The 26845-nt window shown below is 37.0% G+C and overlaps 1 long non-coding RNA gene across 1 annotated transcript in view; it reads right to left on the reverse strand.

Annotated features, from left to right (window-relative positions):
- LOC308190374 overlaps nt 1–14753 on the reverse strand; it is a 64004-nt gene extending 49251 nt beyond the window's left edge. The window contains exons 1-2 of the long non-coding RNA XR_013947136.1: nt 14243–14753; nt 4897–4998 (exon numbers count right to left, since the gene is read on the reverse strand). This is a non-coding gene — a long non-coding RNA (uncharacterized lncRNA). The remainder of the gene's footprint in view (nt 1–4896; nt 4999–14242) is intronic.
- Between the last annotated feature and the right edge of the window lie 12092 nt (nt 14754–26845).

Here is a 26845-nt window from a genome sequence, read left to right on the forward strand (position 1 = left end):
AGGGTCTTTTGTCTCTTCGCCTCTTTATCCTATTGCCTGCCCTTTGATTCTGTGCAATTTCCTAACTAAACCAATATTTAAATGAACTGATCATGACATCTTTTTTGACATTTCTTTTGTAACATTTAATAAAGGTTAGAGTAATTGTAATGCCAAAATTACTCTGTAAAAATTCATTGCAATGTTTTGCAAAGTGCTGCAATACAAAACAATGGGAAAAAGGAGGAAAATAATTCCATTTATGTAAAACTGTAATTCTGACTTAACTCACACACAGCTATTACATGTGGTTTTATTTTGGGAAATGTTCTACACCATTGTTTTCTATAATGTCTGCCACATGCTGCCTGTTGCTTTTGCATTTAAAAATAGTATTTTGTACTCCAGACAAAATAAAACTATTTTCACATATCTAGACAAAGTAGTGTTGTGATGGGTAAAACACTGGCATTATTCATATCATTTCTGATTGAAGGGGTCAGCAAAGAGCCAGAAAAGCCTTCTCTGAGGGATTCTGTGCTAACTCATATGTTAGGTACCTTGGATTTTCCATTTATTTCTAGTCATGTGCCAGTATGTAACTTGCTAAAGTTATGGAAGGAATATTTTCAATTTGGTTTAGGATCAACAGGGCTAAACCTAAATTTCTGATCTCTCTTTCTCCTTGTCTCTGTCACCTTGGATTATATCACCAAAGGCATGCAGTCTGGAGATATTTGACTTAATCCTCATTTTCCTTATTGACCTGTACATGCAGATTTTTTCTACATTTACCATTTCCAGCTACATAAACTTTCAGAGTCTTCCAGAATCCAAGGACCTTCAGGTCCTCTGTCATTTCACACCTCATCCATTGTAGCTTACTTTTTCTGCTCTTAACATCACACAAATGATTCCCCTTCAAAATGTTTCTGTTACAATCATCTTGATTCTTTCTTCACCTCCTTCTCTCATCTGCTAGCTTCCTTTCTTCTGCTGCTTCAAGTTACTTCCTTTACCAGTATTTTACCAAAAACTAAATCCTATTTTAATGAATTCTGCTTTTTTATTTTTTTTTCATCCTTACCCTTTTATCCCATGACTTTCTGTGTTCCTTTCCTTCATTTTCAACATATGAATTGGAGACTGAAGTAAAAAATTAAAATAAGAGGTTTTCTTTGCCTGTATAGCAGGACCATAGCAGGACCTGGGAACTTTGCCCCTTGGATGTCCAGTAAAACAGTAAAAGAAGGTCAGTCAATGCAAATTGATACACAGAACAGAGAGGAGGGAGGAGAGCCTAACTCATATAGCAGTGGTCTGAAATGTTATTTTCCAGTGATCTGCTACTAGATAAATGGCATTATCTATTCATGTGTTCAATATCTGTGTTTCCTAAGGCTTTGCCCTGCAAGAGTTGATAACACTTGGCCTATCACCTTAGCAGGGTCTTGACAGTAAACGCTATTTGTACAGAGGGTCAAAGTACAACTTCTTTCACAACATCTTTGTAATGAAAAAAATACTTGGTAAATATCAACAAACTGTTTGTATAACAAAAAAGTAGTTTATCTTCCCCAAATTTAAGTACGCATAAGCTGCAAAAGGCATTTTGCATTTTGCATGTAGTTTGGCGTAGCTAACTTGTAGTATTACAAAAATTACAAAAAGTAATAAACAGATGCCACTTTAGAAAAAAATAAAATTGTATCCACATTGTATTTTTCATGGCCTGACACAGTAAAATAGAAAATAGTCCTGAATTAAAATTTGAAAATTAATTGAAATTAAAAATTGATCTTTCTTTTGTCTCTCCCTAATCATACTGTCGAAACATGTGGCACAGATGCTGCTACCATCATAGTACTCTTCACATGACTGTGTTCTTTTTGAGATTAAATTGACAGAGAAAGATAATTCCGTAGAACTATCCCAGTTCTGCACTGCTCATCAAATGGTGTATGTCCAGTTGCTTCCCATTTCCTTTGAATAAGTACTTTAGCAGGCTCACTGAAGATGAATAACTTCTATGACTATTTATCTCCCAGTTTGGAAATGGGTATTTATTTCCCTGGGTCTTTGTGGAAAAGACCTTTAGGATTTGATTAAGAGGAATTAAATAAGGAATACGCTAAAAAGTTGTAAAATATAGTGCAGCATTTAATATTGTTTTGGACTATGCTCCAGGAGAGTAATTTTCTCATGTTTTCCCAGCTGTTCAAAAATTATTTGGTAACATCTTTTTTAAATACACAAACTCAAATAGACGTATGAGACCAGAAATCAGCTGACTTATGGAATTAAAACTTCTTGGGGACAGAATAGCCTGTGATTTTGCATCTGGTGCAGGGAAGAATATGAAAATGATATAAAACTTAGTCACTCCTTTCATTCTTGGACTTAATCACAAAATACTGGTTCTCTAGACAACAGTACTGAGGTAAGGGTACCATAATTGCAGGAAAGTCTGATATAATGAGGATGCTCTGGTCATGCCATCTGTATAAAAATAGGAATGTCTTAATGTCCCCAAACTGCTTTATATTTTCTTCAAAATGCAGGCTGATTGGCCACCATTATTTCATGATATAGAAGTAAGCATGATGCACCATGTTGGCTAGAAATCTTTACCTGTCCAAAATCTTGAATAGTCTTTCTATAAGGACTAATGCCTAGGACTATAAGGAACAATGCCTTACTACAGCTGAATACAAAAAATGAACTAAACAGGACATCATAGGAGGCAGGAGGAGCTTAACATTTTGGAGTTAGATTTTCTCCTCTTAGCTCTTGGCTTTGCATAAAACAGTTGTGCAAAAATGTCTTGAACTGCCTGATTTCTTAAAAATATATATTTGAGTTTTTTTTTTTTCCTCCCTCATTGGCTATATCTGGAATCTTCTTTCCAGAAAAACCTGTGAAATGTTTTATTCAAGGAAGAGGAAAATATATATATATATTTTTAATAATGATAGAAGTACAGGTTTATTATCAGCACTAGAAAATTCAAAGATTTTTTTTTTAATGACAGCAGAGAACCTTTATTATTATCTAGCTTTTCTTCATAACACAAGATATGGTATTTTATTTGGAAATTTGTGCATCAAATTTGGAACTTTGTGGTTGGGTGACAACATATCTCTTAAAAAAAAAATCTAATCTCAAAGATTTAAGGTTATAGAGTATCAACTCCCCATCCCTCCTCCCCAGAGATATATTTCAGTGGTTAGTTATCCTAGCCATGTTTCCTTCTATAGTTATCATTTGCTGACTGGTTTTAATTTGTGTAGTTTTTCCTTCACTTGCTGTTGGAGTTCATTATCCTTTTGTCTTTCAGATTAAAAAACCTACCATCAAAAATCTTCTTCCCTTGTGAATACTTACAAAATGTGATCAAGTATACCTTGTAATTTCTCTTTGATAAGATAAGTAAATTATGCTTATTTAATCAATGTAAGGCTGACTTTCAAGACAGTGAAGCACTCTGTATCTGGGTTTTAAACCATTAACACTATGCTTATAACATAATCTCTATTAGACAGTATTTTTCAGAAGTGGATTCAGTGCAGTATCCTGTAGAAAATACAACACCTCATTCATTACTTTGCAGTAGTCTTCAAAGGGTCTAAAATACTGCCTCTCTGTTTTGTCTATTCCATTATAAAATGGATATATTAGTATGTCATCTCAGGCCCGAGACTCGCGATTCCTCTGTCTATGTTGTTAGCACTTGAAGCTTGTTGGGAGAAAGGCAAATGAGTTCAGGAAAGGAGCCTGTGTCTACGCAATTATTTCACAGCTGTGATTGGTAAGATGCCCAGCAATATAGAGATTTTTAAGGGACAAGTTGCTGCCTTGTCTACAAGGAGTATATATATGTGGTCCTTGGCCACTTCAGTGTAAAGTAAAAGTAGATTAGTTTAAACCACCACTGATGAAATCCTGTTCCTGGCCCTGGGTTTGTTGACTTGATGTCTCTCTCCTTGGACATCCACTGAGCTTTTCAGGTAAACCTGGTACACTATGCACATCTAACACTTGAAAGAATTAAAAACATTCATAGCTAGTCCTGGGTTGCAGTTTTCTGTGTATTGTACATTCAGAACCCAGTATGTTTAGAAAGTATCCAGCTCACAGTGTAATTGCTTGGGATGTTATTGAGAGATGACTGTGTAAACTGAGTCTTTTACCCTTTAATCTGGACATAGACAGGCTCATAGCAATCCCTTTTGTTCTGAAGTCCAAAAGCTGGCATAATTCTGTAAAAAATATCTTTGTTATAACAAGCATTAATGCTAATTAATAATAAGAAGTATGCAAAGGATGACTAGGTATGGTTGTACAGCTGTGAGAGGCACGGCGATCCACAGTTGAGATAAAAGAGATTTTTGACTATATGAACCTTTTAATCAGTTGTGCTTTGTACTACATGTCACATGATTTGAACTAAATAGCTACATTCTGAAATGATCCTTGAAAAGATCCTGAAATTGCAGGAAGCATTTTCTATTTATGCCTATACCTACTGGGCAGTAATAAGAACAATAAAGGAACAATAAAGGAATGACTTAAATTAGGAAAAAAAAAATCATATGCTCTGCAGTGCCATCTACAGTATTTTGGCCAAGACTGAACCACTTAACTGGAAATAGTGCATGTTCTATAAAGTAAGAGTAAAGTGGAAAGTGAGAATATATTAAATATATTACATTATTACATTAGTAAGAGACTTACTTGATTATTATTATATTTCCAAATGCTCTTCTCCTATTATTTAAATATATTTTCTCAGAAAGGTTTTGAATTTTTTAACAACATTTGAACATAATCAGCAAAGTTAAACTCCCATGTTACTGAAAAAAATGAAATTATATCATTTGTAGACATATAGCATCATTGTGGAAATTACAAACTAACCTGTAACAGCCTTTAAGGTAGATCTACTCAGGTTTTCTTCCTTTGCCTCCTGACTTCAGTCCTTGCCATGCTTGTATTACTCTTTCACAGTTTTCTCCAGGTCTGTGTGAACCAGAAATGCAAGAAGTAATACACAGAAGTAAGTTTCATCAAATGATTACAGTAGTCATGACCTTAAAAATATAATGGTTCTTAAAAGATTGGAGTTAAAATTATGAGAATTGGCAGCACTAGCCTGAATGCTGAAAAAAGACAACTGTTTTGGTTATAAACTAACATTTAATTCTGTTTTGATTGAAACAGCATAGTACTTGACCTCATACGAACTCATTTTTTTCATATACTCTGGGAGTAATTTTTCATTTAAAAGTAATACTTTTTACGATTTGGCTACTGTAAATGTTGTAGTCAGAGCACTAATTCTTTTTTTTTTTTTAATGTATATATAAGTCTTGCTCTTTAAATACAATACAAGCAGTTATCCATACAGTGTATATTAAGATGCAAAAGTTTTCTTAATTAAAGTAGGTTTAATTACGTCTCTAAAAATCTGTTACTGAACAAAGTAAACAGTGGAGAACATTAATTAAAAGCTGTTTTTTATCATTTCAACTAATGTAGTATTTTCTTGACAACTGAGTTTAGAAGTCACTTTCAAAAAACATACTTTTTAATTCTTTAATCAGTAATAATTAGAACACAGCCATTATATATTCACTTACCTGCTTACTATTGTGGAAAATTTTCACCGGAACATGTATGCAAGAACTTGTTTTCCAAGTAATTACTCAAAATCGAAAATAGTTTCCTGTGGAAGATAAGGTCGTGTTTTCTGTGGGTTTTATTGTTTAGTGCTCTCTAAATACTGTAAAACACCAAATTATTTGTAAGGTTTGAGTGGGAAGAATTTTTCCTGTCTCTTACTTACATACTACCAAAAATACTGAGAACACTGGGTCCCAGTGCAAGGTCATAGCAATTATAATGTTCTTGAATGATGGTAAATTAGAACATGATGTTGGTCCTCATCACTGTCATGCCACTTCAGTATAACAGGTAAAGTAAGTTTCCTATGTCACATACCTCAGCAGCCAACTCTAACATTGTACCTTAATCAGAAAAGTCCTGGAGATCTAAAGGTCTTGTTATCTTGGCAAATTACCTGGATACCAAAGTCAGCATCAGAATTAATTCACTTCATAAAGGGTATGATCTGCCTGTAAGTCATTAAAAGGCACCTTTCAGCTTCTGGTATTTGCCATGAGCAGACAGCATATACTGGTAGGTATATGTCCACTTTCAGGATGTGCAAAGGCAACACTAAGTACTGTGTACACTACTTAGTATACTTAGTAAGTACTTAGTACGCTACCAAAAAAAAAAACAAAAAAAAACAAAAGATATTCAGGTCTGTCTCTGTGCTGGGGGGAGTGTGTGTGGGGGGGGAAACGGGACGGGATGGGGATGGGACGACTTCAAATAGAGGTCCTTGATCAGGGTTACCAGATATCAACATGAGTTGGCAGTGTGCACTTAAAAGACAAGAGACCAGCAGGTTGAGGGAGGTGGTTGTCCCCCTTGACTCAGCCCTGGTGAGGTCCCACCAGGAGTGCTGCGTGCAGGTCTGGGGCCCCCAGCACAAGAATCATAGAATCAGAGAATATCCCGAGTTGGAAGGGACCCATAAGGATCATCAAGTCCAACTCCTGGCACCGCACCACACAGGTCTACCCAAAATTTAAGACCATGTGAGTAAGTGCACAGTCCAATCACTTCTTAAATTCAGACAGGCTTGGTGCAGTGACTACTTCACTGGGGAGCCTGTTCCAGTGTGCAGCCACCCTTTTGGCAAAGAACCTCTTCCCAGTGTCTAGCCTAAACTTCCCCTGCCTCAGCTTAACACCGTTCCCATGGGTCCCGTCACTGGTGATAACGGAGAATAGGTCACCTGCCTCTCCACTCCCCCTCGCGAGGAAGTTGTAGACTGCGATGAGGTCCCCCCTCAGCCTCCTCTTCTCCAGGCTGAACAGGCCCAGTGCCCTCAGCCGCTCCTCATATGTCTTCCCCTCTAGGCCCTTCACCATCTTCGTCGCCCTCCTCTGGACACTCTCCAAGAGTTTAATGTCCTTTTTGTACTGTGGTGCCCAGAACTGCACACAGTGAAGAATGAGCATAGCCTCTAGCTACATGGGGATAAGGAGCAGTCAGCACAGCTATGACTCTGCCATGTAGCACAACAATATTCAGGAGACCTGAACCATTCTGTTCTCAATCTGAGCACATTTAAGAGCAGAGCGACCTCTGTTCAGAGCTCTTAGAGTGGGTCAGTGGAGGGCCACAAAAATGATCAAGGGGCTGTAGCACCTCTCATACGAAGACAGGCTGAGAGAGCTGGGGCTGTTCAGCCTACAGAAGAGAAGGCTCCAGGGTGACCTTATCGCAGCCTTTCAATAATAAAAAGGATGAAGAAGGACTCTTTACTCGGGTAGATGATGATAGGACAAAGGGGAATGGATTTAAAGTAAAAGAGGGGAGATTTAGATTAGAGGTTAGAAGGAAATTCTTCACTCAGAGAGTGGTGAAGCACTGGCACAGGTTACCCAGAGAGGTTGTGGATGCCCTGTCCCTGGAGGTGTTCAGGTTAGAAGAGGCCCTGAGCAACCTGGTCTAGTGGGTGGCATCCTTGCCTATGGCAGTGGGGTTGGAATTAGGTGATCCTTGAGGTCCCTTCCAACCCAGGTCATTCTATGATTCTATGATATCGCCCATTAGGAGAGAGGCTGGGGCACAGATCTGCAAGAGACTAAGATGAAGGTTTAACTCTGGATTGATTAGGCAAGTCTTGCTGTTTTTTTAAAGGTAAACCACAAATGATAATAATAATAATAAATGATAATAATATATGTACAATATGTGAGTATGTAACACAATAAATATCCTCAACTGGAATAAAGTATTTGACACAAATAATTATAAATATTTTGAACTATGTATTAGCAATCCCCTATCACCTTCTTTTAATTGTCCTGTCTATAGTTTATGATTCAATGAATTCAAAGTGATTCTAATAAAGCTGAGACATAGTTTAACTTTTTAAACATGTATTTGAGTCTTGGGAAAAAAAAAAAGTTACACTTTTTTGTTTTCTTCTTTTATTCTAGCTGTCTCTTGCATTGGCCTTAAAATCGCAAGAGAGGCATTTCTGTTTGCATGGTCTCACTGAGCCAGCCAAAACCACATAATGACGGAAACCTCACAAGAAAGCCTGTTCTCGAAAAAATAAAATAAAAAAAATGCCTGGTTGTCTGCAATGTTTTTCCTTAGCCTGTTATTTCAGGGAAGGGGTGGGAACAGGGATGTTGTTCTTTGGGTAATGTGTGGGTAGTGATTACTATTGCAAAAGCTTACAGCTGGACTGCTTAGCTGACAGAAACAGGGAACAGACATTTGCAAGAGGACAAAAAGGCAGGGGAGCAACCCAAAACCTCTTTTATTTTTTATTTTTTAAAGAGTCAGGAACAATAGCCAGTTAGGCTGTCAGCAAGTATAAAGCCTGGGAAAAATGCCACCCCATCTTAAATGCAGGGATAGGCACAGCCTCTAGCTACATGGGGATAAGGAGCAGTCAACACAGCTATGACTCTGCCACATGACACAACAATATTCGGGAGTCCTGAACCATTCTGTTCTCAATCTGAGTACATTTAAGAGCAGAGCAACCTCTGTTCAGAAATCAAAAAAAAAAAAAAAAAAAAAAACAGTCCCTAAAAAGCGGACACACTCTTTGTTGGAATTTCTTTTTCATGTTTGCATGTGTGTGAATGTTGCTGTTTTTATTTATTTATTTATTTTTTTCATAAGTCACTGCTCATCAACCTCTTAGCTCCTTAACATGTCTAGCCATCCAGCTGCATCTGGCTCAGTAAATACTGGTTTTGAGAAAAATGATCTGCCATGACTATTTTGTTCAAGTGAATAAACCTGTAAAATAAACTTAGGCCTTTATTCATGAACACACTTTTAACCAGATGAAAGTTCTAAGTAATGCTGGATTTATTTGCAGCTCCACTTTACCTCTAAAAATGGAGACTGGAAGTGCTGTTTGGACAGCCTTTCAACACTAGATCATGAGCACAAATATCAGAAAAAAAAAAAAAAAAGGTAAAAGACAACAGCAAATGCAATTCAGTCAAAACACCTCTATAAAGACTAGCCAGACCCTCTATAATTAGAGAATATTAAGGGAATTATGGGGAACAAAGCAGGACAATGTACGTGGAAAGATTTTGCTGCTTAAGTTAGTGCTGTCTATTTTATCTCCTAACTAGAGGGACTGAATGCTGGCTCCAAGTGCTGTGACAACTAGGAAAAAAAAACAAAACAGGTAGGCCTTGAATGTTTCATAGGCTTGATCTTGCCAAGTGAGAAACGTGTTAGGTTCCCATCAAGGATGTTATATTCCAGCTTTGCCTAGCTCAGTTTGTGGTCTTTTTGTGTCTGGTGACAGTTGGTTAATTTGTTCCATGTTTGAAATGCATTATTCCCCTTCTTTTTGTATTCATCTACTTTAAATTTACCCGTTAACTCTTCATAAAAAAATAATCCTTAGATTGTGTTTCCACACTGTCCAAGTCATGCTATCACTAAGGGATTCAGTAAGGATCTAGAGCTGTTAGCAATAAGCACAGAGGAACCAAGACCACATGCTAGTCTCAGAAGCAGTGAAATAAGTTTTACCTATATAAAAAGGTAAATGTATATAGAAGACTAATGTTATCCCTGGAGATGACTAGTTATGTGTTTGCTAGAACTCAGAAGAGGGGATGGGCAAAATAAGATACAGGTGAAAGGACCAGGAAGGGCTGATTAAATAGGCATCTAGAAATTACTTAATAAACGTAATTCCCTCAGATTTGTGTGTCCCCTGCAAGAAATCTGTTTCTGCTAAGACTGTTGGCAGGGAAATATTATATATATATATATATATATATATATACATATACATAAATCAAATTATTGAACCAGCCTTGAGCAAGTTGGACTGGGTTGGAGGGGAAAATTGCATCCCCTGGTCTCAAATCTGAATAAGCTGGCAAAACTGGAACGAAGAAATTTCAAACAATAAATTATCAGTCACAAGCACAATAACATAGAATCACAGAAGAAAATATGGCTGGAAGGGACATCAGGATATTTTCTGGTCCAATCTCCTGTCTTGAGGCAGGAGCAAGAATACATATGCCTTTCTTGACATAACTTTGAATAACATCTTAGAAAAGGACTCCAGTGAAGCTCAGCAGCTCCCCAGGAAATCTGTCCCAAAGCCTCACAATCCTTACTGTTACAAGGTCTTAGTCCTACCTATAACATGTTGCTTTCTTTAGCATCTTAGTTTAAGACTTTGAGTTATATAAATAATATGATCATATCAATACACTTAAGGCAATCTTAATAGAGGTGATTTGGAATAAAATGTGATGTTGGACCACTGAACAGTGGGGCAAATTTTTACGTAAATGCAATTCTTCATTAAAAAGTGTTATAATAATTCATAATTAATTTTCATAAGTTGTATATGATTAGAATGGTTTGTATTGTTTGGAAAATGTAAATACAGGGTGGGAGACAGATTCAGCATATCGTCTGTGAGGTGAGCAGTCTGGGTTGATGTTACAAGTCACTGCAGGAGTTGAATACTGACTGTAAAATCCAGCATTTATTAATAGTACTGATGTATAAGAACCTTGCCTCAAAATAGATAGAAATGTTTAATTTCACAGAGAACACTAGTATGGAACTAATGATTGAAGAATTTATACAAAACTTATTAATCTGTTTAGAAGAATAACTTTTAGTACTTTGTTCCTTTCTCCATTATATTTACAACTTTAGATAAAAAAAAAAAAGAAAAGTAATCTTTACTTCGATAACAAGATATATGCTTTCTAAATCTCAGAAATCTGTGTTTTAACTGTTTGAGTAAACATACACCTGTATTTGTGAAGTATTAATCAGGAACTCAAAGTCATTTTGACAATCAATGCAGAAATTATGTGTTCCCAGATTTTGCCCACCGTGCACCACAGTAGGAAATGTTAGCTTACTTTCCTGCTCTCCTCCCTACATGGGAAGTTTAAATAAAGAACTGATAAAGATATAATTAAAATCTTGCAATTTAAGTATATCTCATGAATTATTAAAATCTTGCTCCTTCATATCTTGCTGTAATTATTCTGCTATATTCCTCCAGCTCTTCCAATTACTCTTCACAGGGCCAGACTGACACCTAAAGGGGCCATCTGGAAACCTCAGATAAGGGCCATGGCTCAACCTACAGCAGCTGTAGGGTGGGTGGGAGGGGGGAAGACTGGAGCTTTGGGGCTCTGGGAATGTCTTGGCACTCCAGGGTGCTGCCTGGTAATATGCAGGAGAGCAGATGGATTTCCTTATTTGGGTTTAATATATGGACCTATATCTTGATCAAATTTAGCAGAATGAAACCTTCCTGAGATAGATGGTGCCACTGTTGAAATGTGATCCTCTGCAATAAATTCCTCAGTCCTGGACTGTGTTAGAGTCCTGGACTTCTACCCTTTTGTAAAAGTGCTTGCTTGTAGGGATGAGTTAAAGGCTGTCATCTGCGGAAATTTCTTGATTCTCACAGAGACCTATGGGAACTGAAAATAGCTCCTCAACCTAGTGGTGGTGTCTGGACAACATGTGGGCCCATTGCTCCCTGGGGACCAAGAGCACTGGGGGCTCCCCATGGGGGCATCAGGTCAGGGTCTGGCATCCCATCCTGTCCCACTACCCCAGCCAGGAGCTGGGCAGCTTGGGGCACAGGCACAGCCCCATCTCTTGGTGTCAGGCACCTCCCTGGGGTCAGGGACAGGCTGAAGCCAGGCTAGGCCCCTCAGGTGGGCAGAGCTGTGGGGAGCTGGAGACCGGCACATCTGTAGCCTCACTGGTTAGGGTCTGATCACCCTGAGGCTGGCATGGGGTCCTGGGCCCGGGCAGGATGGGGGAGTGGGGGAGTCCCAGGGTTTGGCAGAGACAGGCCGGGTTAGCAGGGCCTTCCAGGCCTTGACAGTAAGTTTTAGTTTTGTTCTTTCATCTCTCAAGCTGGAAAAAAAAAATAAATCTTGCCCCATTGTCAGTTCTGTAAACACTCCATGGTTTGGTCTTACTTAATGTCAACAAGAAAATGTTCAAACTGCACTGCAACACAAAAACAGTGCTCTGCCTCAAGTGCTTTTCAGCTTCACATGACACTTGTATTTCCTCAGAACACAAGTCTCTCTCTAGGGCAGCTCTGCCTTAAATATGTTATTAGTCAGTAATCCTAGCAGCACACATGCTGAATTTTAAGTGTGTTAAGTAGCCTCAATGAGTTCAATAAGGCTAGTGGCTTAATAAATGTGCACTAAACATCATAGTGCTCATGGGGTTAAGGTCTTCAAGTAAGTATGCACTCCATGAAGGGAGAATGGTCCCTTAACACTAAGACCCTGCCTTGTTTTACTCATCTGCTGGAGAACTTGGTGGGATTATGACTCCTTTCTTTCATGGGGTTAGGCTTCTCTTTAATAAAACAAAGCAGTCACACCTACTGGCTTTGAGCACATACTTGCCTTCACCTTCCTATGTCACGAACACAAAGAGGTTTTGGGTTAGAAGAGTAGTAACTCAGAGTTTTCATTTAAGTTTTGAATTGTTCTCTGGAAGAGCTTTTATCCCCTCACTACTTCTTAAATTGGATGGCAAAGTTTAGGAGCCTAACTCATGAGGAGGAATAACTATCCCCCTACCAACTCACTGAGATCTGATCTGAGACTTTTACCAGCAGGATCCTCAGAGAAAGGAGCAGAGCTGTTAGGTTTTATCCGCAGCAAATTGCTTTCCTGTCTGGGGAGCAAAGGAGAGCTGGGGGCAGAATTGTGCTTTGAGTGTCTCCAGGCTAAAATTCGATAGCAATATCTTATGTTTCCTTTGAGAAGAAGTGCTGATGAGAGTCGGTTAGTGTTTGCTTCGTGCACAGAGAATAATGGTGATCTTTGTGCTATATTATAGATATAAAAAAAAATAAAAATGAAAATAAAAAAAGCTTATTTGTGTTATTGGACTAACTTTGCCTGTGTAAACGCTATCATTCCTAGGTTGTTATTACTGGTTTACTTGCATAGCTAAAACTTTTAAACATTACCTAATCTAAGACATTAATCTTTTGCTGTCGTATATTTTACTGGTTACTTATAATTCTTGCTTGTAGCTCTTTCTGAAAGTTTCAAGACAGCCCTCTAAGTTGAATATTTTCTGTGACAAAATTAGTAACGGGAGACATACATGGAATATACTTAAGTCCACATGGATGTTTCTACATGCAAACAGCTGATGAAGCAAAAATATTTAGGGGTGTGAATTATTGTGGAGAATAGATGCCAGACAAAAAGTTTAAGCCTTAGATAATCCACTCTATTGAGTCAGCGCTGATAGGTAGAGCTCTCCCATGGTTATATAAGAAAAACAATAATGCTTTTACACTACGCAATATTAATAAGCAAGTATAGCAAACAGAAGCACAAGACAGAGTCTAGGATATTTTTAACCATGTGGAAATGACCTTTTAGTTACATAAGGCATTCCAGTAGATACAAGCATTCATTCCCTTAATGTGTTCTGACATTATACATACAAAGTATTTGTTCAGTGTCTTATTTTACAATTTCCTGCAACTGGAAATGCTACTAACCTAGGTTGCCTTTGTTGTCTTTAGAACAACCTCTCAATTATTTAAAATACCAAACATCTGGGCTTTATAAACAAAAAACATCCAGCTAACCTTTGTGTGTACAAAGTTTTGTGTGTGATAATCTTTGACCATAATCTTGTCTTCTTGTCTTTTTTCTCTCTCTCTCTTTTTTTTTTTTTTTCCAAGTGATAATTCTAGGGAAAAAAAAAAAAAAGAAAAAGAAGAAAGCCCCTTTTTGGTTTATACTTGGTACTCAGAGTTAAAACAGAAGTACTTTTCATACTAATTGTTTCTGAAACAATGCGCTAGTTATGCTGAAACGTTCCACATCATCATGAGAATAGTACCACTGCAGATTAAATTTAACTGGCTTTCTTGTTCAAACTTTCACTGGTTCTGGTTTCCAATTTTCTGTTCCCCCTTAAGGTACTTTTAAAATTCCATATAGATTCCAAGGTCTGACACAAAATGCTGGAAGGATAAGTAAAACAAATCACCACATCTAAGCAAATACTTCTTGGTTAAAGCAGTCAGCTTGTGCACATGAAGTCCAGTTTTAGTTTTTAACAGCCTAAAAGAACTTAAATTTTCACTTACCTTCTGGAGGAGTACAGGGCATTTATAGGGTTTCTTCTTCCATTTCTACTAGAGTCTATTTCACTTGGCATGAAATGTTGAAATACTTCAGTGAGTACACTGAATTGAGGACTGGAGCATGGGCTTCACCCTTCTAGATACATGTCTCTTCTTACAATTCTTCATTCTGGCTTAATGAATATTTACTGTTTTCTGTGAAGGGAAATAGTTTAATGATGGTAAGTAGGAGAACACTGTGTGAAACTATCCTAATATCAGATATCAGAGTACTCACTGTGAAGTAAGAGCTGAGTGTTTAAATCCTCAGCATCTTCCTAAGACCTAGCAGGCCAGTAGAAATTCCCAGAGAAGCAGGTCTTAGCTGTCATAATACCTTCTCTGAAATCCAGGAGGTTTTTCACAGACAACCATAAGCAGAGGCAAGCATCCCCTTCCAGCTCACGGTAAGCTGTTTCTCTTTTAGTGAGGAGAATTAAGCATCATGTTTTTCTCTGGTATTTTGTACTAACTGGTTTAAGCATCTCATCCATTAACAAGCTGGCTTTTATGGATCCCTGTCTTAAAATTTAGCTTTGTGCATACACGGAGAGCTGTTTAGCTTGACTTATTGGGATTCCTCCCTTGAAACAGCAGGGCACAACAAACTGCAATACTGTATCACATTATTTTAAAATCTTTTGTGGCTTCACTGCTCATACCTTTCATTCATATTTACACAGCCTGGGATGGACTCCAGCAGCTCAAAACTCTAGCGTAATTTGGCTGACAAAAATAAATTGCAGGAGCTGTGTTCCAAAGGATGCCTCCTGCCCAGAAAGCCATTGCTCCAGCTCCAGCTCTGTGACAGCTGCACCACTGTATCCTTAACAGTCTCTGAGACAGCAGTCTCAAGGAGAGCCATCTCACCACTACACACCTCAGGGGAAAATCCTGTCATTCCTCAGTTCCCAGAGCAGACCCAAGCATGCTTCTCTATGTATACGAACCATGTACAGGTCCATGGCTTTCTGTGCACCTGTGCTTTGCTTCAGGGACCCAAGAGATTGGCCATCAGTACTTTCATTTAGCAGTTTGAATGAGGCATTCCAATTTGTGGTGGGGGATGTGGGAAGGATTTTTAAAACTTACCATATGTGCATATTTAACTGCATATAAACTGTATTTCACTACAAGCAAATGTGGGACATTTCTTAGTTGTGTATAGATGGCAAATGTGAGCTTGTTCTGCCCCTGATGATTTTCCTGAGACATATCCATGGGGCCGTATCAGTGTGATACCAACCCTGAGATAACATATCTTGTCTCTGAAAAAGTTTTTGCCTTTAACCCAGCAGTATCTTGACTGTGACTATATGTCTTTCACATGACATAGGAAATGGTTGGTATAGGCCCCATAGGCCCACCAGGTGTACACACAGTTTTAGCTAGGTTTCCTTCTTACCTGAAATAAAACTAGTTGTATTCTGCTAGCCAGCCATGAGCCACCCCCTCCTCCCCCCCACCTCCCCGCCAGTCTCTTTGTCTGTCAATCTCTCTCTTTTGTGTGTGTGTGTGTGTTTGTGTGTGTGATCTGCCTTGTTTAAACTGGCTTTGATGCTCCTCCCCATGAGAGCTTGTTAGAACCATTAGGGTTCCTTGCTGTAGCAAGTGTTTCTTAATGATGATAAAATATGTAAACTCTTAGTCAATTATTAAGGCTGCATCTTCATTTCTCTCACTGAATGAGAGCACTGAAACTGTCTGATCCCAGAAATAAATGGCATTTTGGGATAAAGATTAAATACACAATTAATGCAGAAATTTATGGTTATAGTTAGACACAAAAAAGCAGTGATTGTGTTATATAGTGTTCCATTTATATATATTGCCAATAAGTTTCAGGTACATCACATTGCTCATCAGATGAAATGAGTGACAGTTTTATACTAGTGCATCTAAACTCAGTTGTCTTGGACTGTCTCTGCAGGCACAGTCAATAAGTGCTTTTTGACCAAACAATTGATCCAGTGAACCTCAAATCTGCTTTGAAACACTTTCTGCTACTTCATTTCTGGCTAAGTTTTTTGAACAGCAACTGTCAAATGAGCTGAAATATGCTGAAAGATACAAAAGCTTTCAAAGAATGCAATAATAAGAATGCAATAATTGCATGAGAGGGTAGGTATGCCTACAACTCCATGTTCCAAACTACTTCTACTTTGAACTGTCTGGAAGAACTATTCATCTTTTTCCTCCCAATAAACTCTATAACTTATCTGAAATGTTACTACATTGTCAGAAAGAGAGGCAGAAATCAGAGACTTTTAAAACATTTCCTGTTTTCATGTCATTTCAATAATGCCTTTTGAAATATACATAGCAAACTACATTTTAATATCATATATGTGCATTTATTTATTCTAGGTACCCAGAACTTAAACTGAGGGCATGTCAGGACAGAATATTGCATTGTTTAACTGATGGGCCAATATGGTTTCCTTGAGGAATTCTGTGCTTAGAAGACAGAAAAAAATGTATTCTATAGTATAGTTATTATTATATTCTAATGTCTAGCACTGGTATGTAACTGAAAAGCATATGAAAGATTTTAAATAGCCAGAATGAATGTAAAACTGAAAACAACATGAGTAAGCCAAGAGCATCCTATTTTGTACAATTGTATGTTTATCAATTCTACCAGATACTCTGAACCTGACCAGATCTGCTGCTGCCTAACATGTGAAATGACATTGAAAGTATACAAGCATTCAGTAATACATAAATAAGTGATTATGCATCTATCTTGCTATTTGAATTAGATAAAAGCAATTGAAATGAAATACTGTGCTCATGATTTCAAGTACTTCAGAAAGAAAAGATACATGATGCAATGGATGGAATTTCTTCACTAAAAATAACCGTCCCTTCACAAAATTATGCTGTTAGACTGTTCTCTAAAAATATATATACATTCAAAATTTAGAGTTTGGATGTATAATGCTATACCTGCATTTCGATGGCACTCATCATTGGAGCAAGTGATAATAAAGATACTATATAGAGCATGAATGTTTTCCTTTGATGATTTCCTGTAGTTTTGTGCTTCCAAAATGAATGGGTCTACTGTTCTGTGTTTTGATAGTCAGACACTAAAACTGATCTTAATCAAGAAAAATCCATGGCCAGTTGACTATCAGCATTTTTTAAAATCCAAGTATATTGTGTTAACCAGAACATACTTAGTCACATGCTCATTAATTCCTCTAAATAACATTCATAGCTTTGTGGGGACTATTTTTTTCTTCTGAAGTATGTACAGTAATGATTCTTCTTTATCATATTTGTCCACGTTTTTACTAATATTATTACTTTTTATTACAGTTTGAATCAATTTGCCCAGTATGGATATACAGGGTTATTGATCATAGTATGAGAGACTTGATGAATATATGACAAAGTAATACTTTGACAATTTTAGGTAGTGACCATATATTATTACCTAATTTATTTTTTATTAATATTACTATTAATTTTATTGGATTGCTTTAAAGCCACTCTTCTCTATAATCCAGATTGAGACAAAGCTTCATATTTGTCCCCTGAACAAAAACAAAACAAAACAAATGAACAAACAAACAAACAAAAAGGCTCTGCTATGGCAATGACAAATCTTTTATTTTTCCCGTACTACTCACCTGTTTTTGAGTTCTCTAATCACACTTCAATGATATATTAGCCCTTAAATTTAAGGGTGGTGAGTTTTGTTGTTGTTGTTGTTTGGTGTATTTTTATTTTTAGACATTTCTGGGTCTGATGTCATTCAGTCACTTAATAAATAATTTTCTTGTATTAGCATAAGAACCTGAGTACACCAAAGCCGTGAGGAAAAACTGCAAAACTAAAGAATTCTAATATGTCATTCATATCTCATTCATGTAATACAATATAATAAAAAGATTAAGCTACAATAAAGTTTTGGTTTTGGTGGTGTTTTTAATAAGTAATTATTGTAGCTGCATGCAATGAAAGTTCACAAGCTACCTGCATTTTAGTCTGCTCTGGGATGAACAATCTTATATGCAACATCCAGTGCAAAGACTTCAAGCTCTTACTGGATTTCTCCTTGAGTTGTGTCTTATTTGCAGGCCATATGGTTTTGTTCCCTCTCTGTTTCCTTATTAATGTATTTTATTCTTCTCAACATTATTTATTCTTCTCAACATTATATTCGTCTCAACATTAGAGGATTGAGAATCCCATAGATATCCTGTTCCAAAAGCTAAAAGTACAATATGTCTGATCTTTTTAAAAAAATGAGTGGAAGAAGTGTGGCTTCTGACTATTACAATGTAAAGGGGATTAGATAGGGTATTCTATAAAATCCTAGACTATACACAGTGCTTTCCTGTGCAAGCTGCATTAACTGCTGTGATAGCCTTTACTCCAAAATTATTTTCTTTTAATAATTAACTAGCAAAAGCAATTGGTTTCCCTAAAATCTTTCAAAGTACTTCCCAGTAGCATTTTTTTGAGTCAGTACTGAGACTCTTCCATAACAGACAGGACAAGAGATAATAAAACCGTGATGCACTTTGATGGGCCATTAGTATATCCTGAAAATGCTGCATTGGGATTTTTGATATTGTATGTTATGACATAAGGATATTATTATGGAGGATTATATAAGGATTATATAAGGATATTATTATTATGATATATTGTAATAATCCCTAAAGCCTTTTAGTATATATGGCAGTCCAGAGCATTATGAAGCTTCGGTTATACGGCATCAAGTTGCAAGCCTGAATTTGGATATCTTTCTTAGTACTTGTCAAATATATGCCCCTGCTGATGTAAACTTCCAATGCGTACTAAAAACATGCAGTGGCACATGATATATACCAGCTCACAGCATTTATTTGAGTCAGTCAAATCATGGAGTAAGAAACTATTAATTCTAAGATAGGAGGAAGAGTCATGCTCTGAAATAAACCAACCTGAGAAGATTCTGAACATGAAATGGCCAGAAATTGCCTGTCTCAGCCCCATGAAATTGTACTTTATGACTCAGCCACTGACTCTACCATTAGGTGAGGGAAGAAAGATGAGGATGAGAATTACAAGAAGTCTGTGAACTGCATCTGTTGCCAGCTTGAAGGCTATGTTGTTTTAAAGAAATCAAAATCTTTTATTGTAGAGGGTGCAGTTAATGAGTTTGGGGGAGAGCAGCAGAGTTTGTTCAATGAAGCTGATTCAGAAAGTTGATTCAACTGGAAACTAACAGCAAAAAAATACATACAGATATATGTATATATATATATATATACATACATATTAGTTTGGGGAGAGATCTGTTCACTGAACCATGTGAGTACCATTACCAGCATGAGGGAGAGAACTGATATACAGCAATCTTGACTTAGCATGAATTAAGCTCCTGTGGAGCCAAGTCCTGAAACTATCTCTTTGCACAGCCTGAAATGCTGGGATTATTTTTATGAACTCAGGACTCTCCAGCTATGATAATTCAGCCTTTGGATCATAACTGAGTCACACTCTTTTCTGGAATATAATTCTTGCAGTGGACTGATTAGTCCAGTGACTGCACTGTTCTCCTCTCTCATATTTGTCCAGTGTTGCCTTTATAGCTTACTAAGGAAAAATTTGCAGGAAATTCTGTCTAAATTAAGAGTATTTTTTCGCTATAACAGAAGAGGTTCAGATGAAAGCATCAATTCGGAGATTATTTTACTACTACTACTACTACTACTACTACTACTACTACTACTACTACTACTACTATTACTAATAATAATAACAATAATAAACCCTCAATTGTTCATATTACAGTCTATAGAATCTATATACTGTTCCCATTATGAACACGTAGCATAAACTCAGTCCCAGGTAAAAAGAATGTGGCTCATGTGCTATTAGTTTGAAATCAGTCATCTGGGAATTCATATATTTTTCAATGTTTTCTAGAATGTGCAAACATACTAAATATAATGCATTCAGGTGTTCATGCAGAAGTGGTAGTCACTGTAACACTTTTGCAAAATCAAAAATTGCATAAGGTAAATGCAAAGCCTTCTTTCATTCTACTCAGTAGCTAAAGCTAAAAAAAGGTATGCAGCTCACCAGCCTCAGTTATAAAAAAAAATAATAATAAATTAAAAATCACCCTAAAACATATAGGCTGTTTTCACAGGAAGCTGGCAGCTGGGTGTGATAGATCTATAAATAATACCTTGTGTACCTTGATCAAGTCAGACATTAAGCAGATTAGTATTCAAAGTAAATGGTTTAGCTGAGTTTTTTAATACTTGCTCCAATAGTGGATGAAAGTAACCTAGTATCTCCCTACTAGTTCACTTTATGATATCTGAGCCCATAATTTGTGAATCTCTCAATATATTTATATTTAAAATATTGATCTAAGCACTGTCTGTTTGCAAATTGGATCCCTGAACTGGCAAATTTCTTATGTTATAGCATTAAAAAATAATACTACTAATAAAATAAAGCTGTTTTTAAACTAAATGCATCAGCTCAAGCTAAATACAAATTAAATTCAAAACAAGGCTTTAGTTTTAGTGGGCTGGTATTCATTCTAGTTTTACACTGGAGTCATTCCTTTGATTTACTCCAATGCGAGATCAGTATGGGGACTGTTTTCTGCAGTGTGGTGCTGCTTCACTCTTTTAATATTCATGACAAGCAAAAGCTGGAGTGTAATTTACCTGAATGAATTATTGCTTTATAACAAACAAACATGCTGAAATGACTTAAAGAGATTTTGAACCAGCATTTCTGTGGGCAGGGGGTCCTATTAATTTTGAAAACAAAAGTCCATGGGATGTATTAAAAATGAATTACCACTTCATTTTCACTACTGGAATATTAATGTGTATGCACACATTTTATTTTTTGCTTTGGAAACATAAAGAAAAATATCACATTACATCGGAATAAGTAGGCAAATAGGTTTAATCTGTGAACAAAAGGGATTCAGAAGCATGAGCTGTTAAAAAAGCAGGAAAGGGATAAGACAGTAGACTAAGCATATATGAAGGACTTGAAAAGGACTTGAAAAGTAAAGGCAAATTAATAGGTTGAATCTGTATGTTGGGGAAATAGGAGCTTTAGGATGGGGTGTATATAATTTGGATCTTCCAAAAATATAATTTCAATATCTCTCACTCCTGTGTTCTAAGATCTTTTGGAGATGATGTTGATCAAGACAGTCAGCCATAAGGAAGTGACAGTAATTGAAATGATTAAAATAATTAAAAAGACAAATGTCCTTTTGGAAGTTTAGTAAAGAAAGAAACTCTGATTTTTTGAAAGGTGACAAGATTTGGGTGTGCACTCCAAGTAAGTATTAGATATCAATGGTCTCTTTATCATTCCTTATGTGCTTAAATCACAGGAAAAGGTAGGGTTTATGTACAGAAGAAGAAAACAAAACAGAGAAACTATTTTTGAAAGTTTTCATCTGATTGCCCTTTGACTTTCAGTGAAATAGTTATACTGAATAGTTATACTGAAATTAGGAGAGTTACATTAATTTAATTCCATATAGACTTAAGTATATAGAATTAAGTTTCCCTTATACATATGGAACCTAATTGAGGGGAGATGTCATGGACATGCTGATGCCCAAGGAGAAATAGCTGGTAGCCAAAGCTACTGAGGAAAGGTCAGGCCAGCAACAAGGAACACTGAGAGTGCAACAAGAGTGTCCAAGACTACAAAGCTATTTAACTTTAAAAAAAAAAAAAAAGTTAAAGAGAGAAGTAACAGTAAATAGAAACCACAAAGCGAATCCTTGATGGGCAGAAAGGAGTAGAAAAGGCAGTGTTGTGACAGGCAATTTTGACAGGACCTAAGATATTCAGAAATTATTTTTCTTCCTCCCAGTGAGAATACCTTAGCTGTATGAACTGGGCATCTGGCACACTTGTTAAGTACACAAAATTAAATAGTTATGACACACGTCTGTGCCTGAAATGTGTATACTACTGTCTGTCCATCGATCTCACTGTAATCTCTAGCTGGAGTTCTTTATCTTTATTCTTGTTCACTAAAAGAAGATAAATGATGACACAAGTTAATGTTTTCGTTCAGTTTTGACTTGCAGTCTGGTTTAGATGCCTAAGAACTCCTTCCTTCTACTACTGTTTCTTCCGGACTCTTCTGGGACTCTGCAGAGTATAGGGCCTTGTCTGATGGTTCAGTGTCAGGTTTCTCACCACTGTTGAGGAAATGTAGCTTGAACCAACTGCATACCTGCTGTGACATATGCCTTAGAATATGCTGGAAAGCTGTGGGAAGTTAGAATGAAATACATCCTTTACTGACTTTTCACTTCTCTTAATTCAAAAGCAGATATTGAGCAATTTGTTTAAACACTTCTTACAGCCCTATGGGAACACTGAAGATGAATCACAGTATACTTCATTCACTCACAAGACAAGAAGTCCTGTGACACCGATCAGTATGTTCCTTTTACTGATAATGTGTCTTCACGATGTTCCACTCACACTTCAGTGCTTCTTTTTTCAGCAGTTCAAAGTATATGGAAGGCATTATTATGCAGTAAAGATGTATGTGGACATTTTCTGAATTTTTGGCAGAGAAAATGGATAGAGTTTATTTATTTATTTATTTTCTTTCTCTAACAGATATTTTTTAAAACCTTCAGAGCACAGGTTCTGAAACTAATCAGGCTGAACTGAATTTGCCAAGAGGAAAATCATCAGGACAAAAAGGATGACTTAAATAGGAAGTATGAACAATAATTAGGTGCACGGATGCCTGCCTACAGACTAGTTAATCACAAGATGTGTGGTTTCATGAGGAAAAAATATCTTTCTTTTATTTTTCATACCGTCCTAACCTCCAAATGTCACCCAAAAGCCATCTGTACAGTTGTTTTATGAGTAATGTCATATGAGTGTGACAAAAACCTAATAAGCCTTTGGGGATTCTGATGCTTCATCCTCAGTAAAATACACAATCATCTTTTATAAGCCTTGTTTATAGGTTACAGGTAGAACTTCCTTTCTTCCAGTCAGAAGGTCAGCAACATAAATCAAACAGATTTTATGTGTTTTACATTGTGAGATATAAACTTTTTAGAATAGGTTTGAATATAAGAAATTAAAGAGTAAATGCTGATTCTAAGAATTTGGGGACATACTGTGCAGTATGTGTACTATGCACAGCTACTTAAAAAAAGAAAAATTATTTATTGTGTATGAGGAGTAGTCTCAGTTGCATATAAAAGTCAGTGAAATGAAAACAATAACATAATTAAAAAGCAAATAATACAAACATTTTTGCTAAAGGTAGTCCAAGGCCATATGACGCAGTGTTGCCGATGACAGCAAGTTGGGGGGTAGTGTCAATCTGCTGGAGGGTAGGAAGGCCCTGCAGAGGGACCTGGACAGGATGTGTCAATGGGCAGAGGCCAGTGGGATGAGGTTCAACATGGCTAAGTGCCAGGTCCTGCACTTTGGCTGCCAGAACTCCATGCAATACTACAGGCTTGGGGCAGAGTGGCTTGAGAGCTGTTCAGAGGGAAAGGATCTGGGGGTGTTAATCGATGCTCGCCTGAACGTACACTGGCAGTGTGCCCAGGTGGCCACGAAGGCCAATGGCATCCTGGCTTGTATCAAGAATAGTGTGGCCAGCAGGACCAGGGAGGTGATCATCCCCTGGTACTCAAGGCTGGTGAGGCCACACCTCGAGTACTGTGTTCAGCTTTGGGCCCCTCACTACAAGAAGGACATTGAGGCCCTGGAACATGTCCAGAGAAGGGCTACAGAGCTGATGAAGGGCCTGGAACACAAGTCCTATGAGGAGCAGCTGAGGGAACTGGGAGTGTTTATTCTGGGAAGAGGAGGCTCAGGGGAGACCTTATTGCTCTCTACAGCTACCTGCAAGGAAGGTCTGGAGAGCTGGAGATGAGCCTCTTCTCGCAAGTAGCTAGTGATAGGACTAGAGGGGATGGCGTCAAGTTGCGCGAGGGGAGGTTTAGATTAGAAATTGGGAGACATTTCTTCTCAGAAAGAGTAGTCAGACATTGAAATGGGTTGCCCGGGGAGGTGGTGGAGTCACCGTCACTGGGGGTGTTTAAGGAAAGGTTGGACGTGGTGCTCAGGGACATGGTTTAGTGGGAGATACTGGTGATAGGGGGATGGTTGGACTAGATGGTCTCGAAGGTCTTTTCCAACCTTAATGATTCTATGAATCTAAGATTATATGAAGAACTCAAAATTGGCAACCAGAACCTTTAATTCCATCATATTAGCACTTCCAAAACTTTACTGTCCTATGGTCCCTTTTTCTTTTTTCTTTTTTTTTTTTTTTTTTTGATGCTAAAGTGATAGATAGGCCAGTAACCAAGAAAATATTGTCACAGCTAACAACTCATCCATTTTAGCTCTTTCCTTTCATGGAAGATGACAATCTGATTAGAAAAGTGGCAAGATGGCAAGACCAATAAAAAGAAGGTGAAATTCAAAGCTACAGTTCAAAAACATTAATTTTTACCTACATTCTAGCAGAATGTAACCAGTACCTCCTTTCTTTGCACTGTTTCATTGTTTGTCATCTTCTGTAGGATGCTTTTTCAATAGTCCACAAAATGCACTCAGAATAGTTGTCCCTAAAATTATCACAAAGGGTTTTATCTCGGAATGTTTGTCTTTGATTGAATTCTAGGATTATACTTGGAATTGACCCTTTGTTGCTTCTTTTCTTTGTCATTCTTTGTATAATCGTAGCAATCCTGTGCATTGTTTGCTTGAAAGTCATTGAATTTCACCAATTAAACTGCAAACATCTTCTATTTGCATGGAAAATTGCAAGTCTGTAGTGATTTATGACTACCAAGGTATGCCTAAAAATTACTCAATCTATATGAAACTGTACCGCAATCAGGTCCTAGGCAATGGGAATACAAAAAATGTGAATAGCTAATCAGAGACAACAGTCAAAAAGTACAGCTGTACTCATCCATCCTGTGTTGGTTATCATAAATTCTGCAGCAGCCTTCTTGAAATGTGCACTCCCATCTCTGGGATTTCTGTCTAAGTAAATATGGCTGCTCAGCAGGTATATGTCAGTGTCATATGTATGTATGCTGACTGCTATAATAGAATTAGGCTGCAAACTTGGTATTTAGATTCCATTTATGCCTCATATAAGAACATTCCTCAGTCTTATAGTTATCTCTCTATAAAAATGTGTCTGTTTTGTTAAAAAGGATGTCAAAGCCAGGAAGAAGGATATGCAAACAGAGGACACAAGGAGAAGTAATAATGTTGTATTTCAGAGCATTAGTGTCTGTAATTTGGAAAAACTTCAAAACAATTATTTGTGAAATAAATTATTCGTTGTCGTAATTGATTAAAAACTCAGTAAAAATGTAAAAGGTCTTGCCTTCTTAACTTTTTTTTTCAGATCTATAGGAATTACACAGCTTGCAAGCTCAGTCTTTAAATAGTTAAAAATTTAGATCTGAGTGCATGTCTCGTTAACAATTTATTAGTAACTAGTTTACATGTACTGTATATTGAAAACACAGTATATGCTGTATTACCCTGCAGTTTCTCTTTTATTTGTCCATCTATATTTCTCTCACTGGGTTATAAAACAAAGATTTTCCAACCCCACTTTTCCCATTAGCAAGTTAATCCACTGTTGCATATTAGAAACCTCATTAATATTCCATTATCTTATTGTTAGCTTTTCAGCTGCCAAAACATCTCTGATGATAAAGTTGCTTTCTGGTATCTCAAAGCATCTCATTAATCTGTTCCCAAAGCCAACCAGAGAAAAGAAAGGCAGCAATGCTGCCAGGACTGATATTTCCTTGTAGGACCATACGTTAAATCTGAAAATCCCACCAATGTTGATCACACAATCCAACGTGAAATAATTGTAATTAGGTCTTGTCACAGAATCAACACCTAGGCTTTGCCTCAACTTTTATTTCTGATATCTTGCTATTTAATTAGCAGCAGGAGACCATATGCTGTGACAATAAAAGTGATTTCATTGATTTCATATCTTAATATGCATCATTTCCAGAGAGTTTCACACCCACATGTAAGTAACATACATCTCACAGAAGGTAACATATGAGAAGGAAATAAATTTATGTGAAGTCAAAAGGCAAATCAAGATGGGACACAACCACAACTAGCTCACGTATATTGTACAGAGTAAACGGTAGTTCTAATAGCTAAGGAGACCTTGAGAGCTTTGACTGCATAAAAATAAATGTTCTTGATATTCATTTTACTCCAATAACACTTGAATCCTTATCTAATTGTAGATAAAGATGACTTAATTGGACTTGTAATTCTTTTTATATAACAGGGGAAAAGTCACTACCTATGTGAAGCATACATGTTTCAACTCTTCTGACATATTTTAAAATGCTCCAAAAACTTTATTTGATTTGGTTTTGGAAATAGATGCCATTAGACTAGTAATAGGTGTTTTCATGCTGAACCTACTAGGTAAAATTCTTCTGACCTTTAAAATCTACACCAAGAAAAGGCACTGAGGCAAAAGCACTATAAAGTGTTTGCAACCCAAGCAGGGTCT

This window comes from Anser brachyrhynchus (assembly GCF_964034855.1).
Source record: "Anser brachyrhynchus genome assembly, chromosome: 2".
Taxonomy (NCBI): Eukaryota; Metazoa; Chordata; class Aves; order Anseriformes; family Anatidae; genus Anser; species Anser brachyrhynchus.